This window comes from Thunnus thynnus, chromosome 13 (genome assembly GCF_963924715.1).
Source record: "Thunnus thynnus chromosome 13, fThuThy2.1, whole genome shotgun sequence".
Taxonomy (NCBI): domain Eukaryota; kingdom Metazoa; phylum Chordata; class Actinopteri; order Scombriformes; family Scombridae; genus Thunnus; species Thunnus thynnus.
In genome coordinates, this window is record NC_089529.1 from 2994602 (window position 1) to 3012255 (window position 17654).

A 17654-nucleotide genomic window follows, 5' to 3' on the forward strand; every position below is an offset into this window, starting at 1 on the left:
AAGGTGCAGGAACATAAGATTGTTTTGTACTACCATTGTCAACTATGTTACACCTGACTTTTTCATATTTAAAATAACTGAAATGCTGCTTCTCATATCCTCCAAGGTATATTGTACATCCACACTGGTTGGACTTTTGTATAACATCTCTTAAAACCATCAAAATGACCTATAAGGCAGAAAAAAAAAATCCTCTCCTTAATCTGTCTGGAACAGTCTTTTAAAAAAAAAAATCACTGTACATATGGCAGAATAGACACAAGAGCGATTAAAATTATATGTTACTTGAAGTGTAGGACTTAATAAAAGGCTGTATGGCATACAGTTTGTCTGTAACATAGTTGACAAATTCAATGGGGAAAACCTTTCCCCTAAAATATCAAAACAGTTTTTAATACTTAAGCTTCGCAGCTAGTGGATATATCATACTGAAGGTATCTATTAACTTGAACTGCTGATTATTTTATTGAGAAAGCAGTAATGTGTGTGGAGGCCCAAAACCAACATAAATAACTTAAGACGATGAGTCTAAAATATAACTAAACAGGCTACATCAATAAAGAATTCTTAGTAAATAGGCCTTATTATACCCTACTTTTATTTTAATCTTCAATGAGTTGTTAAAAAAAATTAGATAAATGCTTTTTATTTTCTTTCCTTGACTCCAATCAGTTGATATAAATTAACTAAAACATAATCTGTGTTATTTGTTTACTAGCTAAATTTGGTAAATTCTTTGGTACAGTCAAACGCTGAACTGGAGGCTTCACAATGGTAGTCCACAAACCAATGTGTGACGTCCATTATTTTTTTACAGTCAGTGTTTGGTACTGTTAGCTTGCTGACTAAAATTACTTAGCTACTGTCACAAGAGTTTATACAGTGTATGCAGTATATGTAGGATAAATATTAACTACACTTGCTGATGCAGTTATTTGACGAAAGTTAGCTGTAGCTGGATAGCTAGCTGAAAAAGCTAGTGCTCAGTTTGTTTAGCTACCAGTATTCAGAAAAATTAAGCTACGCTAGCTCACCATGCAGTCTTCTCATTGCTCCTGTCTGTGCCCTGGACAGACATGGACATGCCCATGTGGTGATAAAATAAGAAATGTTGTATGGGGAAAATAGGGAAATGGTTAATTATGTGCTAGGACCAACAAAAAATATTTTACCTCTCCACTTTAATTGTTTAACATTATTTATTGATGTATTCAGTTTTGACTCATCTGATAACCTTTTACTAACTAATGTTGTTTTCTGGGCTCCATTCATGTAATTCATCATAGCTAGGCTCTGTCAATTTAAGCCCATTTTCTCATGTTAACATGTGTTTCTCAATGTATCAACCTTTCAACAGTGCTAAAATCCAGCATGATTTTCAATATTACATATTTCACACTCTCCAGTACAGTTATTATATTTCAGCCCAACTTCCCAAATGCAATAAAAGTCAGGTGAGTAGCGAGCTACTGCACATAGCGTCTATTATCTGAACCATACTCTTCAAACCCCTTTAGGCTCTGGTGAGACTGGGCTCTTGCACTCATATGCTCTTTCACTTACACAAAGGCAAACACAAGGATCTGGTTTTCAAGCGGGCCTCAGGAAGCCTTCAGTCAAAAGTTTCAGAGTAGTTCTGTTTTACACCATGGTACTATTTTTGGGAAATACTATTTTTTTTATTACTATTTTATTACTTAATTTTTTTTTTTTTTTTTTTTTTAAATATTTCTTCACTCATTCTTGTGGTTTTGTTATTGAAAAAAAACATTTTTTTATGACCATCAATAAGGAAAATACCTTCTAGGGTTATGGTTAGGGTTAGGTCAGTAGTATATAGATCAGAGCATTTGGATACAGAAAATGGAAACAAGTTACATTTTATCACCCAGGTGGCAGGTACTGTTACTTGTTCTAAGCAAACACAATACTCAATAGACTAAATGACTTGTTAAGAAAGATATTTTTGTAGAGCGGCAAAATCCATTAACTGCACAGCAAGTGTATCCAAAGCAAAGTAGTTTAAAATGATTCTGGAGGAAACAGTATCCTCTCTCTGGCTCCAGAGTAAACAAGCTGTGTCGGACCAGGAGGGAGGCTGGCTGTCATGGTGCTGGACACAAGACCTGCTGGATTTTTGGCTTAAGAATAGAAGCTCTGGTTCTTACTGCCATGACTGACGTAATAGACAGGATCCAGCTGAGGCTGCTGTTGTGATATGTGGAGAGCATTTGGGAAAAGGTAAAGTTACAGCCATGGAGAGGTTATTTTTTTTATTTTTTTTATTCAAGAGTGTGCATTTAAAATAGTTTTCCATTACAAATTTCTATCATGATTGCAGGTACTTAGTACTTAGGTGAAGAGCAGGTTGAAAGACACAGTATAGTTATGAAATTCCCCCAAATATGCAGAAAAATTTAACTGCATTCTCTAGACGGTCAAATCTAACACACTGAGGAGACTCTGCAGAAATATGTGGAACCCTCCCTTGTTTCTAACAAAAAAGACCAGTTGGAAAAAGTCTTCCGAGCTAGCGTTATGCAATATCCACCTCAGGTCTTTCATTGTCAACATTTTCTTTTAGTCAAATAAATAATCTGTCAAAGAGGGATTTTTTTTCTAGCGCAAATGCACCACAAGTGACAATATCTTGAGTCACCTCCATTATCAAGAAAATGACATTTCAATCTCAGGAAAGATCCTAAAATAAATAATTGTGCACAGGAAGTGAAGGAAATTGATCAACCCTTTCTGCTATGTTTATAGCTGCCATGATGAAACAGTGACAGGGCATGGTGGAGGGGAAGAAGTCTAAGCATGTTCATTTGTTCTTGTCTATTCTTCTGTCCTCAGAGAAGACTGATTGGATGCAATATTACACTGATCATCCTACAGGAAGTGACTACAATTAGAGGTCAAAACAAGGTGAAATCTCAACAATCATCACTATATTAATTGTAAGATGGTGTGTAATCATCATAACAAACAAAACCATCAGCAAAGACATTTGAAGTCTCTATCGGCCTCTTTTTTTCTTTTTTACATTGTCGGATCAGATATAGCGGGAAAACTTTCTATTTGCTTTATGGCACAGAACAGGAGGCTGTTCTTCAAATACAGACGAGGCTTTCAGTTCCTTTCAGGAAAAAACACCTCTAACGTGTTTCTGTCTGGAAACATAAAGAAAAAAGTTGAAGCAGCGGGATTCTCTTTGTGACAGGAATTTAAACAGCCAATCATTTCCACTATTGCCTCATTATTTGTATATAAAATGTAACAGCTATGACATAAAAGACAAAATACATGGTGATGGTGATTCTTTCAGTGTGTGTGCATAAAACAGACAGGGTGAGCCGGGAGGATGGAAACACAAAAGGTCTAGGCAGAACAGACAGGGAGGAATTCCCCATCAGTGTCTAATGTGAGCTAACTTTTTTTTCTGACTATTCCCTCCTGGTGAGAGTGCAAAGGAAAAAAGTTAACTCTTTCACTGACACACTGGATCTCTACTTTAAATTGTTTTCTCACAATAATGCATTACATCCCTACGGACTGAGCCTGCAGAGTTTACTGGCAGTCAGGTATTCTCTGTGGTCTCCACTATGCATTTCCACACATCATAATAAATGCACCACTTGTTTCACAGCCCCCCTCAGCTCCATATCCAGGTAGTTAAATACAAAGTACTTTCTGTCCCTTTCCCAGGACAGAAAATAGTGTCTTTAAATTTAAGGTGCTCTGCCATCTGTATTAAATGTCGATGGCAGTTTATAAATACCTCTGACCGCAGGGGGAAAGAGGGACAGCAGCCTGTTCAGTGAGACGCAGAGAGATTCACACTAACACACATGCTGTTGGGAAAAAAGTCAAACCGACAAAAACTCAGACAGCACATTCTCAATCAATTTCTCACTCTCTAGCTCTGTCTCACTCTGTCTCAGTCCTAAACACAGACACACACACGCACACACACACACACACACACACACACACACACACACACACACACACACATACACACACACAAGTAGGTCTGTTTTGAAGTGGGCGTCAAGAAGGCAGGTGCAAGTCATCCCTCATCTCTTGCCATGGTACGTCTCACCTTCATAGTCCGAATGACAGCTCTCTCCAAGCCACTACTCACAGATAATCATCTCCCCGCCTTCATGTTGACCTTTACCCGTTAAAGAAGTTCACTAAGTTTTTTGGGAGATATACCCACTGGTCAACTAAGCACACCAAAATCATCCATGTGTCCCCAATGGATCTTTTTCCATGCTGTGTAATGTTAAATCCTTAGCAAACTATGTTACATGATAGTAGCCAGCTGGCATAAGACCTCATTCTAAAGTAAGAAGCTGAACTTGACTTAAAATTCTATTCGACTAAAGGGCAATGCACACAGAAAGTTGTCACATTTTTATATGCACTAAGTCATAATCTCCATGGGCAGCAATGTGTATATGTTTTGAACGTATTATCAGTATTTAAAATGATTGATCGAGTTGCTGTATGAGCTTTCCACTGTGATTATAAGCAGATTTCCTCACCCACCATAGTGAATTATAATCATCAATTTTTTCCAGTAAATCTGAGATGTTACTCAGAGGCCGGTGTCACGCTGGATTGAACAGATGAATGCTTCGGTAGTGCTTCTGACGTCTCACTTTTAATGTGTCACAGTTTATAAGAAGGAGATTAGTAAAACCACTGTGTGTAGTCTTTCAGTTTATTTAGATGATAAAAGATTTTGTTTGTTAAAAAAGAAGATGATGGTGAAAACTGCTGCAGTCCATCATGTGTTACTTGCACTCAGTGACATTGAGTTGAATTTGTTGGGGGTCGGGGGGGTTCTACAGCATATATGTCCTTTTTGACACTAACACTATGTGTTGCCAAAGTTCAATATTCTAAAATCCTTCTGGGCTTTAAACTAAAAATAAATCTGATGTACGATGACAGCAATTGGAAATGACTTAAATAATGGGAGACAAATATAAACACATGGGTGACTATCCTAAATAATAATATGCAGAGTTAGCTGTTCATCTTTAATATAAAAGCATCACTTTTTATGACTTACATGCCATATTTTGAAAGTTACACATATAGTACAGCTGCAGTGCATGCTAACACTTTAGCCTTGAACATACAGTAATGTACTCCTCAAGTGTCAGCATGGAGCACTTGAGCACAGATGATTTCACTACTTAGACAATAGGTTGACCGACTAGCCTAACCCCCCCCCAAAAAACTTTCCCTTTAAAGCTAAACAAACAAATCTGACCCGCAATCAGCACTATCACATTTCAAACTGCCATTTACACCACACTGACACTGTAGCAATGCCAAAGCGGTGCCAGCAGGGAGACGGGCACATACATACCACAGGGGTATCGAGACCTTGACCGGGAGGAAAGAGGCTGAGAGGAGGGGGAAGTTGGAAAGCTTTCTCTCCTCACCCAGTCATATAGCAGCACACAACGCTGTACCGCCTCCAAGCTGCCATATTTACCCGCACACCGGTTCAGCAGCTGTTTATAACTCACTTTTAGCACAGAACCATCATCATCAGCCTTTGGAGATGAACCTTTATGAAGTTCCACAGGGAGTGGGAGGTGTGCGTGGGTGCGTGACTGCGTGTCATTTGTTGTTTTTTTTTACTCTTTTATTCAATATTTTTTAGTCTGTGATAATTAAAGTCCTCTACACTTTGTTATGAATTCCTCAGAGATGCTCTATCATCTCCTTTACAGCAAACTGTTGTATTTGGAAGGACTGCAATGGGGTTTTGATCATTTTCAGATCCTATTGTTATTTTTATTTGGAAGTTGTCTGGGTTATATGAACAACAGCTGTATCTGTGGAGACTAATAATGTCATGCTGTGTCTGCTATAGACACAGATATTTAAAAGAAATATTTGCTCAGAGGATCTTGCGTAAAACAGTTTCAGTCAGCATATAAAAAAAATAAAAAAAAGATTCCCAAAAATTCAACAAAACATCTACTGTGCAGTCATTACAGTTCCGTGTCAGTGCCGTTTATTGGTAATGACAGGAATTACATTAAATCTAATTGAATAAATGCTGACAAAAAAAAACTTTTTTTTAAATCATAGCTGTCATTCTGAATATGAGTTTTTTTCCTGAACAACTCACTGAATAAAACAATTTCTCAGTGCAGAAAATAGCTCATTATGTCTCTGTTTTACAGACTTTTGGCACAGTTTAGCGAAAGGTGTCACTGCCAAAAATGCTGCAAGGACAAAAAACTGCAACTGAAACATTTGGCGTCAAAGAAGTTGTTCTTGTTATATAGCGGTGGAAAAAAAATGAAGCACCCGAGATACTCCGGTGAATGAGAACTGCAACGTTTAAATGAGTGCTATGCAGGATCACCAAACTTGTATTTTGACAGCATTTTTTGTACATCTAGAATCTGAGAGGTTGGTTTATGAGTGGATGTTTAAGAAGCACTAAGGTGTTTAAATCAGTTTGGTTAAATCATGGTGACTGTAAAATTCCTTAAATTAAATCTAAAACTTTTTAAAGCCTTTTAAAAGAAACTATAGATGTGCAAGATCATATACTCTACATCACTGCTGATTCACTAGCACAGCAAGAACACCGTGTTTAAGGCTCACATTTGCTTGTATTTTTATACATAATTTCTCACTGATGGTTGATGAGGACAGTGTGAAAATGTGACTTTAATTGGGTTGTAAAATTTCAGGCTATTACATTTTCAAAAATCCTCATGTTTTTATAGGCAGTTACAGACAAAACTCCAGACAAGCCATCACAACTTGGTCCTGATTGGCTCCCCTCATTAAATAATTACTGAAATGTTTCCAAGCAGGGCAGCATTTAACTGGAAAAGCATCCAGCAGCGGGTTTACCTCATTTGAATTGGAAGAGTAGTGCCATGTGAGGTCACCACAGTTTAACTGAACTTCATTTATTTCGTAATACTTTAAAGTAATATTTCTTATCTGGAGGTATTGCACATTTGAAAGGTGAGAACTTAGGGAACTGCGTTTGAGGGCAAGCTGTAAATACTCTTATACTTTGCAAAAAGGTTCCAGAAAAGTTTAAGGGGACACTCAGTCTATTATATCAACACCACACCATCCAAACCCGCTTACTTATGACTGAAGACTTGACTGAAATGATGCACATCTGTCAGTTGGATCGGACAAGATCTCTGCAGCAGACAGCTGCCAAAGTCAAGTAGCGTAATGGTCTGTCTTTCACAATAGTCTCCATTATGCTGCTATGTCTAGTTCTGTCTTCTGAATATAAACCACTGTCTGCTTTAGACCTTGAATCCAACGTAAAATACATTACAAGGTAGATTACTTTACATGAAAATGTCCTAAAAACTGAGAGGGAAACATATATGCAAATATATACGCATACACACACATACACACACACACTACAAAATAAATTCAAATGAAGAATATTTCTTGATACTGAGACACTAGAGGGATGTTAATCTTCCACTTCTTTCTGCATTTCTCACTTTTCAGGAATGTCTTGAACAATACAATCCTTCTCTTATCGCAGCACATATCCTAACATGCTAATTACCCCACACACAGTTTGAGTTCATTTATTATGCATGAAATAATCTAATATGATGACTGTGATAATTATGCGCACATAGATAAGATAAAAGAGTAGTAACCAATTATGGCGCGGGAGTTGGGAAAAGTAATTATTCTTTGTAGTGGAAAAGAAGTCTCGGTTCGAAAAATGGGGGGTTCTGTCTGCTTTTTTTTCATTCAGTCTGCAATTAACATGTGGAATCATGTCTGCGCTCACAGATAATGTTTAAGGAATATTTTCTTGATTAAGCATACGGTGACACAGATTTGCCTTGTTGTTTCACTTTTGGGAGATTTTCATTAACATTTAATCATACCACCAAGTTGTAAAAATAAAACCTGCATAGGAGTAGTTTATAAAACTATCATGCAACACTAGACTCTTACAGCTGCTGAGGTAAACTGCATCCTACATAGATGCATTAACAGCAATGTGTTTGTTATGATAATTGCGCACGCTCGCTCCCCGAGCCTCTTCACACACTCCAGAAATCTGACATGTTTACATTACGACTTGAAAGGCGACATGACTCGAAGCCTCGGGTCTCGTCAGCAGCAGCAAATCAGAAAAGACGTTGAATCGAAGGAGTGGTGCTTAGAGTGTAAGCGCTCGCAAATCAGACGCGTGTTGTAGAGTCATTAAAAATTACCACTTCTAAAAATCAGAGCTGGTGTGCGGTTAGCCTGCACCACTGTACAAACATACTTAACACAGCACAGTTTTCTTTGACAAATTATGTGCCTGCCACCACAAATCACAGGAAACAGAGACTCCACAGTAATTTAATTTTTTCTGTGACTGTTTTGGCTCCATTTTTGTTATGAATCAAACTTTTATGTGATGGAACGTGGCAGCCTGGAACAGAGTTTAACGGGGTCTAATATGTCAGCATTCATTTCGCTCATAGTGAAGGGAAGAAATGTTTCATGGCTGCACGTGGATACTTTGGATAAGATGCAAACCTGATGACTGAGTCATTGCCGCAGAAAACAATAAAAAGAACACAGGAAAGAGGATGATTAATAAATAGAGTAACTGGGAGTCATATAACCATATAAACAAAGAGTGAAGTAATAATGCAGAATATGTACAGTATAAAACAGAAATTACCTGAAGGAGGATTATCTTTCTGACCTCTAACTAAAAGCACATTTAACTGACTCAGAAGTACACACGTCATCTTTACACTCATCCGGAAATCTCTGTCACCCATTACCCAGTTCAGGTCTCCCTTGGACTGCTGTAGTTGACTCATGATTACTTGCAGAGTCTAAGCTTCAGGCCAAACATGATACTCACACACTCTGAGACCAGTCAACGACGCTCACAGCTGTCCATAAGACAACTCTCACAAACAACACCGAATCCCTTTTAAAAAGGGTTGCCTGATTTTTAAATTCAAAACTCCAGCACAATGGGGGGGGGGGGGGGGGGACATTTCCTCAGAGGGAATGTCTTTACGTAGGTGCCGATCCTGTCATCATTTAAAACAAGAAATAAAAGACAAGAACATGAACAAAGAGACTAAACTAATCACCGGCTTCTCCTGTGCTCTGTAGCTTTAAACTTGAGGTTAATGTCGGTGTCTGTCTTATGTTTCCTTACACTCTCAGCAGAGTCATAATGTTCTGAATGTAATGAAGTGAGGAGGAGAAAGCAAGGACAATGAATACGGCCAACACGGCAATGGTTGCATTCCCTGTGTTTTATACAGACAGCTGATGTTCAGAATAATCAAGCTACTGTAAGATTCTGAAGAAATTACAGTGAAGCCATGTCATAGCATGGTTGCAAAAGTCCCTCTGACTCAGATTCCTTCAGATTATCAGTGATTATCCAGGACCTCACATTGGGGAAAAAACCTACAAAAAACACCTTTAAAAAAGCTTATTTCTTCAACCTCTGGGAAAATTGTGTTAGAGACTCCACAGACACAATTTGAAAGACTATTTTAAGGCCATTTTAGCTACTGTAAAGCTTTGGTTTGGAGTTTACTTTTAAAATTAATAACTAGACTTTCATTCCTCACAATATCATGTAATGGTCATACTTAGTGTTGCAAATAATTTAATGGTGCATCTGTGCAAATACTTCTAGATTAAAGGTTTGCTTATGAGATGTCTCATGTACTGTGTATCTGCAGTATTTTACTTGTGGTGCATAGTAACTGAACTGAAAGTGTAAAACTAGCACACAAGCAGTTTAATATACATGATAATCACATTCAAACTCAATAGACATTATATTAGCAACATGATTTATAGTGTATTCTGTGTCCAACCATGATATTTATATACTACTGATTTGTTTTGCCAGTTACGCTATGAGGAAAATGTTATGCTTGCCAGGATTATGTGCAGGAAAGTTTTTCTTTTTTCTTTTTTTTTTTCTTCCCAAGGAACAATGTGCTGCGCTCTTTTACCACAAGGAAATCATAGATGGTTGGATGAATGGTGGACATACCAAGCGCAGAATTTTGAAACATACTGCGTGTGGTTAAGTTCAGGCAGCAAAAACACTTTGGTTGAGGGTTAGAGAGCGATTGTGGTTTGGGTTAAATGTTAATAATGTGAACTTGTCCTGTCTGGTTCTCAAAGTCAAAATAAACTTTTTCAATTTTTAGCCAATACCACAATCACTCCCCCCATTCCCAAAGTGCTTTTGTTGCCTAAACAAAAAGATAATGAATCATGTTTTATTTGCTATGAGTGGATATTGTATTGCAAAGGTGGATGTTTTAGGAAAATAAATAAAATACTTTGTCAAATTATCTTTTACAGATGTGTCCAGGTGGAACATTTTTTGACTTAGCAGATATGTTTAAAATGTTTCCTGATTATTGGGGTTATGGTTAGGGTTATGGTTAGGGTTAGGGTTGGTTGCTTTACATTTCTCTCAGAATGTATTTGCTGCTACAAATTAGTGCTATACTGTATGAACATAATGTCAAGGTGACAGGGTTGCTGTGTCTGGTTCCACAATGTGTATTTTATTATTTTATATTATACCATGTTTAGTTTGTGACTTCTTATGCAGTATTGGCAGCACTTTGAGTTAAAAGATACTGAGCCACTGAGAGTTAAACATCAAGGTAACATGGAACTTTCGCAGGTCAGTGTCAGAGGCATTTAAATCCTTTAGGCATGAAAATCGACTGATATGAGCCAATACGCCAGAAGCCTTAATGAAATATAATACAGGGATAAAACAGTATATTCCTCCTTTAATATTTTTAAGAGCGCAAGTCTCATGAAATACTGTAAAAGATGTAGCCTTCCCATAGGCAAATGAAATGCACTTCGACTGCAGCCTGTGCTGTCATAAAATCATAGCACTTTTATAGCAGGGGACAGGACTGCATAAAGGAAGTCATTTGCAGCTAATAAGAGCGATCACGAAAATGCATTAAGACTAATTATTCTGTCCTTGTCACTGTACAGTGCTTTTACTAAAGTCTGTTGATAAGCTGCTGTACCCAAAGAGGTTATACACTAACAAGTGTTTCATCAGGCGTCTGCAAAGACCACTCGGAGATTAACAGCAAGGTATATAAATGGATTTGAAGAGAAAGCCACTTTTGTTAAAGTCTAATGTCAAAATAAAGGAGCAGCTATAGACTGAGTGAAAATATTGTCCTTCAGATCAATGGTGTCCTGGAGTGCAATAGTCTGAAACATTCAGATGAGATGTGAGTGGCAGAAAGAGACATACTTGAATATCTTTGGAGAGGATTCTGAAAAATGGAACCGTGCCTTTTGGAGGTCACAACTTTAGTGCATTTTTATTTGAAGAGCAGAAGACTTCAATGAGCTGCTCTGCCAATAATCAAAGTATGGTGGTTTAAAAAGGTCGTCTACCACCATTTCTTCAAGGAAGCTAATTTTTCATCTTTAGGGCACCTTTTCCCCCATTTCCATATGATTTGAGCACCTAAACTTTTTCTTACTACAGCTCATCTGTGTATCAATACAGCTGTAAATGTACCTAAAAGTGAAAAACAACTTCAGGAGATGGTCAGAGAGGCAACAGCGTTTCACAATGGTGATATGAGTTAGCTTAGTGTTCACAAAAATAGCTTCTGTTGATGTGTACTTGGCTGTAAAACTCTGTGTGTTTGTATTCAACCTTGTAATAAAAGTTATTCTGACTCACAGAGGAGGAACAACGGCTTTCCTGCTGGCAACAGCACTGCAGTGCTGAAAAACAGCTGCTACTGTACCTGCAGTACGGAAATACTAAAGCTTAAGCAAAAGAAACATCTAGTAACAATGAGACAACAAACAACATATGAGAATATTAATTTTCCTAAAGGTACACACACTCACTTGCATTTGACAAGAAAAAAGCACTGCTATTACAGACTGTATTGTATGAAACATATGAATGCATGGTGTAAAATTGGAGCTATTAGCATGGAAAACCAGCATTCATGACATTTCACACAGTGGTGTATCAACACTGTTAACTCTTAACTAAGGTTTAAAGACATTTTCAATAGTAGTGACACCATTTTGGCCTATGCATTTATTCATTTTAGATGGAAGCACAAATATGCAGCCACACACTGCTTGGTGGGATTTTCTCTGCTATGATCTGCTGTTGAATTCAAATCAAATATTTTGAACCTCGCCCAGCTCATCTGTTACCAGGACTCTAAAATATAATAAATTCAGGATTTACTGGCAGGCTTCATATTTCTCTGTGTGAAGCTCTACTCATTTATTAGGATTATCTACATTCCACCAGAGATAAGAACCAAAGGCACAATGAGGTTCGGAGTCTTGTTAAAGGTCTTTAAATGCAGAATATATAATACGCTGTTGCTAATTTGATTTTGTGCTTGATCCTTGAATAATAACCACAGATGTCTAAAAATAATGTTTAATTGTTTTTACTGCAAAAAATAATGACATCAAAAGCAATTTATTCCGACACTATGGATTCTAAAGACATTAGAGAGTGGAAATAGCCTACTTCTTACACGTCTTTGAAATACACTTCACACACAGTAAACAGTGTATTTGTGTGTGCATCCTGCTGGTCGTATTGGACTCCTCTATTCTATGCTATGACTTCGACTTAAGTTTATAGAATGTGTCCCTGCTGGGTTTTCATTTCCTCTGTCTGAAAAAGGAATGCAATCAGAATACTGATGCTAAAATCATTACCTAATGACTTAAGCCTTTGTACGACTTCTTCCATGCTGTGGCGTTCACTTTTATAGACCCTGCTCAAGCACACGTCACATATTGTGTGGAGAAGAGCATTTGTAAAAGTTTGTTTGAAGACTGTCTCCGGGGCCAATTGATTCAAATGTGCAAAGTCCAATCAATTGCTGAATCACATTGTGAGGACTTGAATGGATTTTCCATATGTCTAGGTATGTCTGGGGGTTTTTTTTCAGCACAAGATGTTGTGAAGACGCATTATGAGCAAGGCGAGATTGAGATAACATGCTGATTTGTCCAAAACTTCACTGTTAAGTATGGTGAAAATAACATATGCTCATTAAGAAGGTACTAACAATCAACATCAACGTCACCTGCATACATTTTCTGTTCACATTCCTAATGTGTTATCATCTCTGCGAAACCACAGCTAGAGCTGTGACGATACAACACTTGTTTTTTTGAGAATTTGATCTTGAGATTTTTATCAGGATAACAACAATGAATCTGAAATGAATTTATAAAAAAGCTAATTATATTGACGCAGGCTTTTTTTTTTTAAGATTTAAAAGGTTTAAGTTTTGTTAGATGTTTCAAACAGAGGAAATTCATTATAAAATGTTCCATTGATGTTTCAGCAATAAAGCTACTGTCTAAAACAATTACATTTCTGTCTGATTACAGTTTTCTAGTTTGTCTAGCCCCGTGCCATACCACACAGACCTATCCTCTATGTATGTTCATGATATCTCTATGTCCTTCCAGAAACAAAGCTCCGTGATGTTGACAGTATGGAGGATCATTAAATTTGCCTGCTGTTCCTCTTGGAGCATAAATCAAGTCAATCCATCTCTCTCTCTGACCCCCCTCCCTGGTGGCTTACTTAGAGCCATGCCAACGCAGCACTGGCTGTGGAATGAGCAAGGGTAAGCATGCACGGGCTGTCCTTAAGCTGAGCTGTCTGACGGTATAAACAGGCCTCTGCCTCCTCTTGAGAGCAATAGGGATCAAGCGGGCTTAGTGGGTATGACCTGTGAGGGCCCAGACAGGGCCAAAACATGCAACACAACACAATTGTCTTAAGGATTGCTGCGCTATTGAACATGAGAAAACTACTACACATCACATTGCTCACGGGCCCGGAACAGGACCTAGATGCACTCCGCTGAGGATACCCAGCAGACTAAAGCCTTATGAATAATTCTGAACATCCTCTCACTTTTTTCCAGTCTGATTTAAGGAAGCAAGCCCCTCAAAAACAAATTAGACATCTCACAATTGGATAAAGTAAGGCCTATTAGTCTTACAAGACCTCAAGAAAAAAAAAACAACCTTAGATCTTCTCAAAAAATGATGTATTGGTTTTTTTGGCATCATGCAGGGCAGAATTAGAGGCAAAGGCGAAGGAAATGACAATACATTTGCTTGTGGTTTAATTTCCTCAATTGCTTTATGGCCATACATAAATGCTTAAATTGGTTTGTAACATATGCTCTCCTCGCTCTGTTTACTTCCTTCATTTAGTGTGACTGAATCACTTTATTAGTGATTATCCCCTCAAAAGCTGCAGGAATGCACAGCATCACACCTCATCATGTAATTTACCCATATAGTAGGAATGGGAATATGCAAATAGTGTTTTGCAGCCTCAAATATGCCCCTGGGCTGCTTGTCCAATGACACAAATCATCAATTAAGATCTCAGCAGGGTTTGGGGATAAACTAAATTGGCATTATCCCTATCTGACAATATGTAGAGCCGTGTGGGGTACATCACAACAAAGAACAAACATCACTAAGGGTGATTGGTGGTGATGTGTTTCGATACGTTTGTTTGAGCATGTGTTTGTGTGTCTGTGTGTGTGTGTGTGTGTCGAAATTCATCCCCAGCTGAATCGTTCACTTTGAGACGCTGACAAAAGAGACCCGATCATTTGAATTGTGTAAAAGGTAACAGACCTTCTTTGGGTCTTTCAACAGCGACTCACAGCAACAACAACAGTGTCTTTCAAAGCATTTACTTTCACAGGGGATGCGAGTTTAGCTCCTCGTGGGATTTTATGCTCAGTACTCTGCACTTGTCAAATGTGTTTGATGGAAGGAGCTAAAGTGGTCTAAATCGCCATTGTGATTTGTCAGGGAAGCACATGATTAGTAAACAAATGGTTCAGGCATATTTAATTAAGCTAATGTACTCCCAGTGCTCAGACTGTAGTCTTAGCTGTGGGAGGCCTTTACTGTGTTGCACACTTTACAATATACAGTAACCAAGGAAAATGATACTGAACATTACATTTACAAGAAACTTGTGTTGTTGTTTTTCAAATGTAGATGTTTGCCAAAGCAATGTATGCAGTGGTATGTTTATTGAAGTGTACCGTGAATTTTAGGGGCATGAATCAAAGCTGACAGCAACCCCAACAGATGAGTCGACCTGATTTGACTCACAGAACTAGCAAAACACGGTGAACGACCCGCGAGCCTGTGCCTTTTTTAATGGCGAGATCATTAAAATCAAATCGGACAGGGCAAGCTGCCTGACAAACACGAGCTCTGTCAAATCACACTGACTGCTTTTTTATGCCAGTCAAACGTCTCATATGAGTGAAATAGTCGTTCAAGCAATTATGGAATAAAGCAGTCATCTGAAATAGAAAGTGGTAAGTGGCACACAAAGAAGGCCAGTGTTCAGTCTAGGGAGGTTTCGCAGGGCAGGGTAGGCTGAGAGTAAACATTAGACCTCACTGAGATGTGGATAGTTTTAGCATTAGAAATACTTCAATCAAACAGGTTCAGGCTCCTTAGTTTGACCTTTTCAAATACAAACGAGGGAGAATTTTTTTGCTTCACACGATTTTCTGGAATAGTGCAAGACATTAGCTCCATGTTGTTTGCTGTTTATGAACTGCAAAGAGAAATTGAAGACAGCCATCTGTCACAAGTTACCAATTTAACATTATATATATATATATATATATATACATATATGCTTTATTAGGTATACGTGTGCAATCGAATGCAATCCAATACAACAGTTCTGCCATAAATTCTACTTTTATGAAGCTTATACATTTTCAATTTTTGTTGACATTGTCAGAAAGGTTTTAATTCTACTTTATGTTTATTATTGAGGTCACAGTGGGTGGTGGTGTACTGGAGTACATTATATTGAAAAGTGTTCCTAATATATAATAATATATAATATATTCCTCAAATATGTTAATGCAGTGGACAAAATATTAGGAACACCATTCAATATAATGCACTCCAGTACACACACACACACACACACACACACACATATATAGTATTTATTTTCTTTCAAGTCTGATATAAATAGGATTATTACTTTATTTTTGACACAAACAACAACAAAAAAACAGCCCCATAGAAGATTTTCCACTCACACACACACACACACACACACACACACACACACACACACACACACAATCAATAAGATTTATTATGATCAAAAAACTGGTGAATTAATTTGAATAAAATCTAAGATGTTATTTTATACTGAAAATTATTGAATGTTATTTTTCAGCAACATACCAAGTTTGCGAGTCAAAATAAAAGCCTTTTTTTTAACTCAAATAAAAACACAACGCAACTTCAACATTAGAAAAAGAAAATCGCACGAACAGTGAAAAGACACCACCACACGGCTTTAGCACGGAAGATTCACACCATCAGACATTAACTGTTAATTTTACAAATAACGTGGTGTTCCGGTGCTAATTGACAAAAGCCAGAGATAAAATTCCAGCTTCCTGCAGCTATGCGATCATTCTCTCCGATCCGATCACTATTATAAATATTATTCTCTAAATTACACGCTTTTGCACTAAAACATCCACCGAAAATACATCCTACACATGTATCACAAACAACAAACATTACCGACACATTTTTAAATCCAAACGCCGCATCAAGCAAAAGAAAAAAAAAATCCACTGGTCTTTCAGTCCAGTACAAAACTGCATCTCCTCTCCTTTCCCTCTCTCTTTTTTCTCCCCCTCCTTTACTTCCCCCTCCCTCCCTTCCTCTCTCTCTCTCTCTCTCTCTCTCTCTCTCTCTCCCTCCCTCACTCTCTCTCTCTCTCTCTTTCCCTCCCTCTCTCCCTTTCTCCCTCTCTCTCTCTCCCTCTCTCACTCTGCTCTGGCCTGTCTGGCTGTCTGACTGTATGAATAATGTCCTGCCTTTTGTAATGAAGGGGGGGAAAAGGGGAAAAAAGGACGCTGAAGTGGTAAAGCCCTGCTCCCATGCACTGACATTGAAAATGAATGACAGCTTACCTGCATGCCAATCTTCATCAGACTGACACTGGGCTGACAGCACAGCCTATACTCCTCCACACAGCCGGTGACGTCAGCCATGCCAGGCCCCTCCCACCTCCATCTCCATCCCGCTCCCCGTTTTCCCAACCCCGGGCTGCTGATGCCTTCCAGTGTCCATGGGAAATACGGCAATCTACGCGTGGGGCTCCATGAGAATGGTAATTCCCATAAACACATCAACCTGGGGAAAGATAGGATTTACTGTTTGCGTTCAGGTTGTATGGGAACACCTGCGGGTTCAATGCAATAACTTGGAGGTGATGAAGCTCTAAATACCACCGTGTTTAATCTTCCTGCATTGCTTGTGCATGACAGGAAGAATAAAGATTTATAGTTAGCCTATTCATTTCAATGTCAACAACAAATGCACAAGTAATGTCTCCATTATGTTCTATTTTGGCATACAAACAACAAAATACATAGTGTTTAACATGGCAACACAATTGAGAAGTATCATATGATCTTACTCAACCATTCCTTTTGCATACAAATGTTCTTCTGAATGAGCTTACAGTGTCTCTGATGGTAAAA

At 38.1% G+C, this 17654-nt stretch overlaps 1 protein-coding gene across 1 annotated transcript in view; it reads right to left on the reverse strand.

The window, feature by feature from the left end:
* pknox2 (pbx/knotted 1 homeobox 2) overlaps nt 1-17299 on the reverse strand; it is a 117411-nt gene extending 100112 nt beyond the window's left edge. Inside the window, exon 1 of the mRNA XM_067609141.1 lies at nt 17082-17299. The gene's annotated coding sequence lies outside the window, so the exon portion shown is untranslated. The remainder of the gene's footprint in view (nt 1-17081) is intronic.
* Between the last annotated feature and the right edge of the window lie 355 nt (nt 17300-17654).